Below are 9,905 nucleotides of genomic sequence, written 5' to 3' on the forward strand. Positions count from 1 at the left end.
TATCTGCTGTGACAGCAGCGGTCCAGCCACCCAGCCAAGGAAAGGGGAGGGGGGAGGCAGAGCTGAGGAGGGAGCAAGAGGGCAAGGGCACCGTGGGGGAGAAGGAGAGGGAGAAACCTAGAGACAGAGGCACCCAGGAGAGACCCTTGCACGCGGCACCCAGTAGGTGCTCATGGTGGAAAATGAGTGACTGGAAGAGTAAATGGGGAGGGTGGGGGTGAGGCGAGCAGAGGGGGAGAGCTGGAGAGACACGGAGTGGGTGGAGAGGGGGGGGGAGGGGAGGCGAGCGTGGATGGAGCCAACAAGAGGCTCCTGTGTCAATCCGTGGAAACGGGAGGCAGAGTGATGCGGTCACAGCTCCTGCCATCAATATCCTCTAATATAAATGTCAGTGATGCTATTTTCCGCGCAGTCATTTCGCACACTGCTGATTACATTAACGTATAATGGAGGGGCGCCGGCTCCACTGCTTTCTCCCCTAACCCTCCCCCCGGTGATGTGTCAATAGCCGCCTCCATGAACAAGTCAATTTTCTGCAGGCTTGGCAGCGGAATAAATCTGCCCGGCTATGGGGAGAGCTGGAGATATTTATATACCCGGCTCCTGCCCTGCGTGTGCGCGCGTGCGTGTGCGCGGCGGGCGCGGGCGCGGGCGCGGGCGGGCGGGCGGCTGGGGGAGGGGGGCGCGCCGCCGAGCTGAATGATTTCCAGCCCGGACTCAATAAGAGCAGAATTTAGAGCGGTCCCTGAGCTGGGCTCCCAGAAACAGCCTTACACGTTTATTTTCCTTAGCTGAACAGGAAAGGCGAGAATTATATGTGGATTTATAGGACAGGCGCAGCTCAACCCAAATGCTCCCGCTCCGGGAGGGGGGCGGGGAGCGCGGGGGCGGGGGTGCGGAGGGAGGGAGGCGGCGGCCGAGGGCGGGCCGCTGGGACCCCGACTCGCGCCGGTGCTGGTAGGGGCGCAGCCCCCCTCGCCGGTCGCTTTAATTACATTTGTTCTTGTCCTTCGTGAGGGCGAGACTTCTGCACGGCCCGCGTGGGGGTGGGAGGTGGGGGGAGGCGCAGGCCCGGACTGCCTGGAGATGGGGGGGCCGCCGGGAATGGGGACATGGGGAGACTGGGAAGGGGGGCTGCCAGCTCCGGCTCAGAAGCGGATCAATAGTACGAGATCTAATGGGCTAACTGCCAGGCGGGCGCATCGAGGCGCTGCCCCGCGGGGGCCGGAGGGGGTGGGCTGAGGACGAGAGAAAGGAAGGGGGGTAGGAGAGGGAGTGAGGACAGGGGAGAGGGAAGGGCAGAGAGAGGGAGAGATGCGGGGAGGTGGAGGAGGAGAGAAAAAACGGAGAAAGGGACTGAGCGACAGCGGAGGGGAAAGGACAGGATGGGACAGTCTTCGAGGGGCCTCTATTCAACACCCTTCCCTCCCTGCTCCCCCCCCCCCCCCCCCCCGCAGTCCCCAACGCTGGGAAGGAGGAACCGTCCCGGAGCGACCAGACTCCGCAGCCGCCCGCCCCTGTGGCCTCAACTCTGCTATTGAGCCGCCAGGGGGCGGCGCGACCCTGTGCAGTCCCCGCGGATCTACGCGCCTCCAAGCTGGGGCTCCAGTGACCTGTCTTCTCCGATACCTGGTCCCTGCGCGGTGCCCTCTGCCCTCTCTCGAGACCTTCCCGTGTGACAGAAGTGGGGGTAGAGCATCTCGTCACCCACCCCCGCCCCAAATAGAGGCAACCTTCTGGCTTTCATAGTGTTGAGCATAGATGGCACCCTGGCACCTTGGGACCCTGGACCGGGAGGTGCCCCAGGGGCTGGATGGTCAGACCTGGGGTCTGGCCAGTGTCCTCCAAAGATACCCAAGGCTGTAACCGACGCGGCTTCAGAAGGGGCATGAGATTTGGGTCTTTGCATCCTGGTGGCGGGGCACCAGAGTCTCCGGGACAGTTCTAGCATCCTGGGTCCTTCGTGTGCTTTGCAGCGCTAACCGCTAACGAGGCCAACCAAGGTCGCTGGCGGGACGGGGGTGGGGGGGGGTGGAATCAGTGCCCAGTTTTAACTCTTTCCTGGCCATTGTCTGACCCCCAATCTCTTGCACACAGATCCTTTTCTCAGCTCCTGCTTGTCCTTTCCCAAACTGAATGAGAAAATAAAATATAACCCATCACCCCTACCAGCAAATTCTGCCACCAAGTGAAGGGGAGATTGGTGGTATCAGTTCAATGGTTCTCAAATGGGGGGTCGGGTGTGGGGTGTGGTGCATATCAGAATTACTTGAGGAAGCTTTTCAACATAAGCTGTCTGCCCACATTCGTTCATATTGTTAAGAAGTATGTATGGACTGTCAGGGGTTCCTGGAAATATGCATTTTGTCAAAGCACCCCCAGGTAATTCTGATATACTCCTACATGGGCACAGCCTGAAGAAAGGTATTACTACAGCACATTTTTTCATGTTGGGTGTGGTAGCTCAGCCTGGGCTATTTGCCCTTGTGGATGGATGTGTCTGTTCATGTATCACTAAGTGTATGTCATTGGGTACCTGTGTCTTTGAGTAAGCATTGTTTTGTGCATCTGTGTGTCCTCGGAATGTAGATGTCACACTCGTTGTCCTATGTGTCTTTGGTGTTATCAACATTTATTGAGAGCACCTATTGTGTGCACGTTGTTGTACATGCCTGTCCAGATGACAGCGAGTGCGGGTCCCCGTGGTGTGTTTGTGTCGTGTTGAGCACATCTCTGTGGGCTCCATTGTTGGGCACAGCCATTGTCTCCATGTCACTGGGAGGCGAGAGCTCATGACACAAATGGAACGAAGCTGATCTGCCCCAGAAGCAAAGGCAGCAATGACCTTCTTTTTCCAATTATATCCTGGTCAGAGGTGAGCGACCTCTTCCCACTGAGGCCGCTTCTTGTCATGCAAACTGAGCAGAAGGATGGAGATTAGAGGAATGCCATGGAGTCACGTGTGAAAACAATCAGCTATCAATGGGCCCGGATCAATGCCCCAGATTCCAGATGAGCCCAGGGCAAGCAGTCACTTTGGAGTTTTTCCCAAGGAAGAGAAAACACGGTATACACCGTTTGCAGCCAACTGCCACACACATGTCCAACACCAGGAGAGACCCACATGCGCTTTTACAGCCTGGGGACCAAGTAGGAAGTGGGTTGGGAAGAGCTGAGCAAATGAATGGCCCACCACCCACTCTGAATTGGTGGGCAACTATTATTAGTAGTGGGCGGTTATTTTGTTTTTGCTAAAGATGCAACCTTTATTCAGTAGCCGGTAGCGGGAAGTGTAAAAGCTTGTGTTGAGTGTTTTCTATTTTAAGTCTGGAGAGTTAGGATTCTAAGTGGGTCACAGGAGGCAGTGTGGGGATTTGGAGGAAACTCTCATGTCAGGAACAGAGCAACAGAGGGCTAGTGCTGAAGGGGTGGCCAAAGAAAGTCTTTGGTCAGCTGTGGGCAGAGGGCAGGTGTGCGGCCAAGGAGCTCCTGGGTCTAGAGCATCTGTGCTCAGGACAACTTGAAACCATATGGAGGGGTGAGGAAGCAAAGCTTCTGAAAGGCAGGGCCAGCTCTAACCACAAATACGCTCCAGGATAACAGGCAGAGCAAAGAACTAAGCTGGGGAAGCTAGGACCTCTGAAGAGCAAGATCATGAGGGGCCCACTTGAAGGTCAACTGTCTTTGGGGGGAGATAGAGGCAGGAATTTGGGGGGTCATAGGGACCAGCTGAGAAGCCAAGGCTGCGTCGGTAACTAAAAGGTCAGGGAGATCAATGAAAAGATGGGAAGAGTTGTGGAAAGGCCTGAGGACCTCACCAGGTCTGGCTCTCATGTCAGCTGGACCTACCTTGATCCAGGAGTCAGCATAGCTGGATCTAGCACCGCAGCCAGGCAAGGTTGAGGCAAGGGGAAGCCGTCAAGTTGTCTATGCTCATGGGGTGTGACAGGCAGTCCTCCGTGGCCTTTAGTTATCTTAGAATTCCTTTGGTGCACATTTATGGATGTCCCACTCTGCCTTACCCTACAGGAATGAAATGATGAGCGAGAATACCCTTAGGGGGCCTACAGTCTAATGCAGAATAAAGAATTGGGAAGAGTTTGAAGACATTTATTTATTTATTTATTTATTTATTTAGTTTGAAGACTTTAAATTAACTCCCCCCCTCCCCCAGCAGCCCCCGTAGCACAGTGGTTTAGCGCCGCCTGCCTGCCTGCAGCCTGGGGTGTGATCCTGGAGACCTGGGATCCAGTCCCACGTTGGGCTTCCTGCATGGAGCCTGCTTCTCCCTCTGCCTGTGTCTCTGCCTCTCTCTCGCTCTCTCTGAATAAATAAATAAATCTTTAAAAAAAAATAACTTCCTCCCTTCCTTTCTTTCATTCTGGAAAAAGCAGTGTTGCGCAAGGGCACAGCGCCTAGATTCAGATCCCAGCTGTGCCATGTACCAGCTTCAGCTTCTGAGCTCTCAGGTTCACTCCTCTATTGGTAGAAGAGGGGTACTCACCTCTTAGGATTGTTATGCAAATTTTAGGCAAAGCCCTGAGAGCAATGCTTGAACTCAGGAACATAAGTGTTGGCTTTTCTAGTCTTTCCTTCAGTTTTCTAGTACAGTGCCTTTGGAAAAGTCCCATTCCTGTGTCAGTAGAATTAGAGTAAGAAGGGACAAACTAACATGGTAATCAGAAGACCCTGAGAGGCTGGAGAGGGGTTTGGGGTGGGGGGTGGGGTGGGGGGATGGGCAGGGACAGGGCCTGCTTGGAGACATGGCAATCCTGATGTGGGGCTCATGGGGTAGCTGAGATCAACTCTTTTTAGGTGGGGCTGTGGAGGCAGAGGGTAGAAGAAGGGGAGGATGGGCAGAGAGGGCCTCTGTGCAGAGTCCAGCCTACTTAGAGCAGTTGAGTGGTGCTAACTCTGCCCTTTTGCCTAGAAGGGCATCTCCTGCTGGAACTGCTTGCCCACAGCTGTCCAGAGGGGCTGCATGGGGGTACCTGCTGACTGCCATGGTATAATCAGCAACCACCATTTTCTGGGCTAGGCCCATCACCCTGCTTCCTCCCCTCTCCTGCTGCTTGACCTCAGTGACAGCAGCCCCCTCTGCTGGCCTCAGCAGGGCAAGAACTGTGCCCTGCCTCTGCCCATCTCTCCTTCAGAAGGTTCCAAGTTTAGAGGCGATGTCACAGCAGACCCACTCTATAGCTGGGGAGACTGAGGGCCTAGAGGACCCTTGAACTGGGTCTATTTGCTTAATCAGATGCCAGTAATACCAGTAGAGCTGGGCACAGGTGGTTAATGGTAGGCTGTGAAAATAATTCCGGGTGAGTTTGGAGCACAATTCTGTCCCTTACCAACTGGCATGAATTTAGGCAAGTCATTTAATCTGTTTAGCCTCAGTTTCCTTCTTTGAAAAATGCAAACACCAAGAATACCGACTTTGTGGGCTTGTTGTGAGAATCAAATAAGGTAAGGTATTTCATAAAGTGTTTAGCACAGATCATTAAGTGATCAATCAGTTCTCCAGGAATTTGCTCAAGGAGGAACTTCCTGCTGTGATAGCACTGATGTCCTCCATGGGTCTTCACCCTTGACTATGGGCTTTGGGGGACATTACCATCCCAGGTTTGTTTGTTCAAATCCCAAAGCACCAAATGGCTGAGCAGCTGCCAAAAGCTGCTGCTTCATTATAGGATGGGGTGCGAAGGATGGAATGGGGGTGTCCTGGTACTGTGCAGGGGACAAAGGGTTAAGGGGGGGCTACCATGGGAGTGGGTCCCCCCCCATTGATTATTCTCCTCTCCAGGTGTTTTCGTGGCTTTTTCCCCTCCCTTGGGGTTGGAGTGGGGGCTGCTGGGTCCACTTCGGGCTTAGTTATTGTTTTAATTTTGGTGTTGGCTCCCTGGTGCCCAGAGCAGATAATGAAAGAGGAAAAGAGAGGTCAGGGTGGTGCCCAGGCAGCAGATTTCTGCCCGTCAGACTGGGCCAGGGCGGGTGGGGAAGTGGGGGGGGGGGGTGTTAAGTTAATATCAATAAAGCAACTGGAGTCTCAGAAGTGAGGAGCTGCAGAGCCAAGCACAATGTCTTTGTGTTCTGGGAGCCTAAAGGGGCTGTTGGCCAGTCCACAATGAAATCTCTGAGTGAGGCTGGGCATGGTGGGGGGGGGGCATGAGCACACTGGCTCAGCAGCTACAGCAAGGAGTGACAGAGGAAAAAGCGGAGAGCTGGGCAGAGAATGAGAGTCCAACTCTGTCTTATGCTCTGGCTTTCCTTTTCCCTTTGCCCCAGTCGATGTCTAATTACATGGGGCTAGGTTTGTAGGGAAGGGGTGCGATGTGGAGCTTTTGGAGAAGGAAGAAAACAGAGAAAGGAGTCAGGAAAGCATAGGGATTAAAATCAAAAGCTTTGCTGTCAGGCAGACCTGAATTCCTGGCCAAGTTCTGCTTACTGGCTGTGTGACTTTGAGCAAGTTACTGAACCTTTCTGAGCCTCAGTTTCCCCTTTTGTAAAATGGCACTAATAGTGGTGCTAATCTTATAGGGTCATTGCCATTGTACGTAGAGAACTCAGCATAGGGCCCAGCATGCAGTGAGCACTCAATGCATGCCAGCTATTCTTATGAAGCCTGTTTTCCTCAGCTGTAAAATGGGGATATCAGTTGTAACTTCCCCATAGGGGTCTTATGGGGAACAAATTAGATAAAGCCTGTAAAGTGCTTAGCACAATGCCTGGTACATAAATAAGGCTTCAATACATGTTAGCTGTTGTTATTATATTATTTTTATCTTTATTATTCCCTGCTGTCTTGGAACTGGTGATTTAGTTGAGCAGACTGAGGCCAGGCCACTCCCTTAGCCATCTGAGGTATTTGGCTCCTCTCAGAAGGGCTTTTTGAAGCCCAGTCCCACTTGGAGAAGCCTCTGGTTTGTCTTTTATAGTCCAGGTGGTTAGACAGAAAGTCCTCAGGAACTGAGATGATTGCTGGCCTTGCAAAAGAATGGGACCCATATGACCACCTCTCACCCACCCCCACCCGCTGCCTGAGGAGGGAGAAACATGTCAGCAACATGGCTGTCCATGGGAGGGCCAAGAGGGCCTCACTCTGATCCCCCCCACCACCACCAGAGCTGAAGAGGTGTACGGAATGAAGGTGCTCACCTGTTTCCATTGGGAAGGCTCAGTGAACAGGATGGGCTGAGGGGATGAACGGAGTAGAGGACAGGATTTTACCCCATCCATGCCCTTCCAATTCCTTTCTCACTCTCAAGGCTGGAGGTGGAGGTGGGGTGGGGGCTGAGCAGATATAAAAAGGGTAGTTAATGTTTCCCACTTGACCTGTCTCTCCTAGCCCCCTACCCCACCCCAGCAGGGCAGGCGGGCTGAGGGGATGAATGGAGTAGAGGGCAGGATTTTCACATTAATGGCAGCATATGTCGTGTTTATTGACACCGCAGGGTCGGTGCTTGTGGGGTGTGTGTGGGGGCACCTAGGAGGCCACGGGCAGGAGGGAGCTAGGGGAAGAGGAGGCAGAGGGGAAGGCTGCTGGCGGGTGGGGAGGGGGAGAGAGGGGAGCCTGGGGCCTGGGGGGAGGGAGGCAGGAACAATATTGTAGCGTGAGCACACCAGGTGCTCGCTGTCAGCCCGAACAAAAAGGAAGAGTCAGCAACTCTGGGGGGGGGGGAGGAGGAGGCGGGAGCCACCGCCTGCTCCAGCCTCGCAGCCTCTCCCCATTAACCCCTGCTCTGCCACCCTAGCTAAAGAGGGGGGAGTATCTGGGAGCCCTCCCAGCCCCCTGCCCTTCACAGACACAGGTCTTCAGTCATCTGGGAGACGCCATAACCTCTCAACATCAGCAGGACTTCTTTACCTTCCTCAAAGCCTGAAGGAAAAAAAAGCCCCTCTCTGTTCCAGCTTTCCAAAGTTGGGGCGGGGGTTCTGAGGTTCTGGGAAGTTGGCAAACCCAAGTGTCAAGAGTCAATTACCTTGGGTTTCTGAAAGCAGCTGCAGGTGGTGGTGGTGGATGGGGTGGGGCTGTGCATAGACGATATTCAAAGAGGGGATGGTGGGCCCTCCATTGGAGGAATAGGATTGCAGAGGTCCCCACGATTCCCCTCTCCCTGCCCTGGCGGCAGATTTCTTTGCTTCCCGGATGTCTTCCTACGGTCACCGGCCTGGGGCAGAGGGAGCAGGAGGCGAAGGGGACTTGATGTGTCCTACAGAGATGGCTCTCTGTCAGCTGTGAAGGCTGGGTTTGCTGGCTCTTCAGTCCACAAAGCACCGGGCAGGGAGAGGCGGGGGGGTGCTCATCCTGGAATATCCAGGGGTGAGGAGAGTAAATTGCAAAGTAGCCTCTCCACCCCTAGACCCCCATTCTGGAGCTGGCTCTTCATTTCCTGCCTGGGGAGCAGAGCTGCAGGTGTCTTTGGCCGTTACTGGCCTCCTCCCTCCCTCCTTTCCCCATCCTGCAGAGCACTGAAGGGAAGCCAGGTGCTCAGAGTCGCTGGGAATCAGCTTCCAGCATCCTAGCATCCTCATTGCTTTGGGGCCCTCCCCTAGGGTTGAGGGTGGTTGTGCAGGGGAGGGGGTAAGGGAGGAAGAGAGACCAGGAAAGACAACCTGTGAAGGGAGGAGGGGACACTGGGGCTTTCACTTCCACGGATGTAGCTTTACTTCCATTCCCTGAATGTTGGTCTCCTCTAGGGTCCATGTCTTGCTCACTCGGGATGAGTGTCCTAGATCCCCAGGTACAGGGGCAGGGAAGGAGGGACGCTAGAGGAGAAAGGTGTTCTCTCCATCTCCCCAGCCTCCAGCCCCACCTCTGTCCGGCCGCCCGGGCTCTCTGAACAGAGGTGCAGAGGCCCCTGTGGATGTCCCCTCCCGCGGCTGCACGCAGGGGCACGCCGGCCAGAAGCCCCCCCACCCCCACCCCCGACCCCGTGCTCTCGCAGATAGCCGGAGGCAGCCCTGGCACCTCGGCCTTCAGGGCAGCCTCGCCCGCGTGGACGTAAGAAGCCCCAGCGCAGCCCCAGCGGCTCCGCACCCCTCGCCGCTCTCACCCCGGGCCCTCCGCGGGCTGCAGGCCCGGTCCGCGCCCCCCTTCCCCGGCCCTCTCGCCGGGCTCCAGCTGCGCGCGGAGCGGTCCCGGCTCGGCTCCAGCTCCTCAATGGCCCTGCTCCCCCATTACCCTGATGTCGGCCCCTCTCCCCCTCGGCTTTATCGGCTCTCAGCCGGCTCCGCCAGGGTAATGAGGGCCCTCCTAATTACCATTGCAGAAACTCCACTTACATTAACAGCTCCATCCGAGGAGCAGCAACATCTGCTGTGCGCAGGCAGGCGCCCCTCCCCCGCCCCCGCTCCCCTTCCCTCGCCGCCGCCCCCTCTTTCCGGGTCCTCTCCCCCGACCCGCGACTCGATCCTCTCTGAGCCCCCCTTCCCCTTCATATCTCCTCCCCACCACCCTACCTGCTAAGCCTGTTCAACTTCAGCATCCCGGGATGAGAGAGAGAGATCCACGTAGAGACCGGGCCCTAGAGATACTGAGAGATGGAGACACGCAGCCCAAGTCAGAGTTCCAAGACACCGAAACTCAAGATCACAGAATATAGCCAGGGAACCTGGGAACAGATAGAAAGTGGAAAGGGCAGAGAACGTGAAAGAGATGGGGTGTGGGGTGGGCAAGACTGCTTCTGTGGGGAGGGAGGGAGGGAGCAGAAGCTCTCATGTCCAGCGGTGTGCCAGGGTATGTGCATGGTGTGCATATGTGTGTATGGATGTGCAATGTATTATGCACGCTTATTAAGCATCAAATGTGTGAGTATCTATGTGCATGTCAGGGTATCTTTATGTGTATGTATGTACCTGTGTGCATAACAATACCTAGTATGCATTTGCATCCTGTAATTACATTTGTC

The 9,905-nt window shown here is 55.3% G+C and overlaps 1 long non-coding RNA gene across 1 annotated transcript; it reads right to left on the bottom strand.

The window, feature by feature from the left end:
- Positions 1 to 7,982: 7,982 nt before the first annotated feature.
- On the bottom strand, positions 7,983 to 9,583 carry LOC144300813 (uncharacterized). The gene is made up of 3 exons (XR_013367589.1): positions 9,457 to 9,583; positions 8,611 to 8,763; positions 7,983 to 8,302 (listed from the first exon to the last, which is right to left on the bottom strand). It is a non-coding gene; the product is annotated as an uncharacterized LOC144300813 (long non-coding RNA).
- Between the last annotated feature and the right edge of the window lie 322 nt (positions 9,584 to 9,905).

The sequence above is a fragment of the Canis aureus genome, chromosome 29 (assembly GCF_053574225.1).
Source record: "Canis aureus isolate CA01 chromosome 29, VMU_Caureus_v.1.0, whole genome shotgun sequence".
In the NCBI taxonomy this organism is placed as follows: Eukaryota; Metazoa; Chordata; class Mammalia; order Carnivora; family Canidae; genus Canis; species Canis aureus.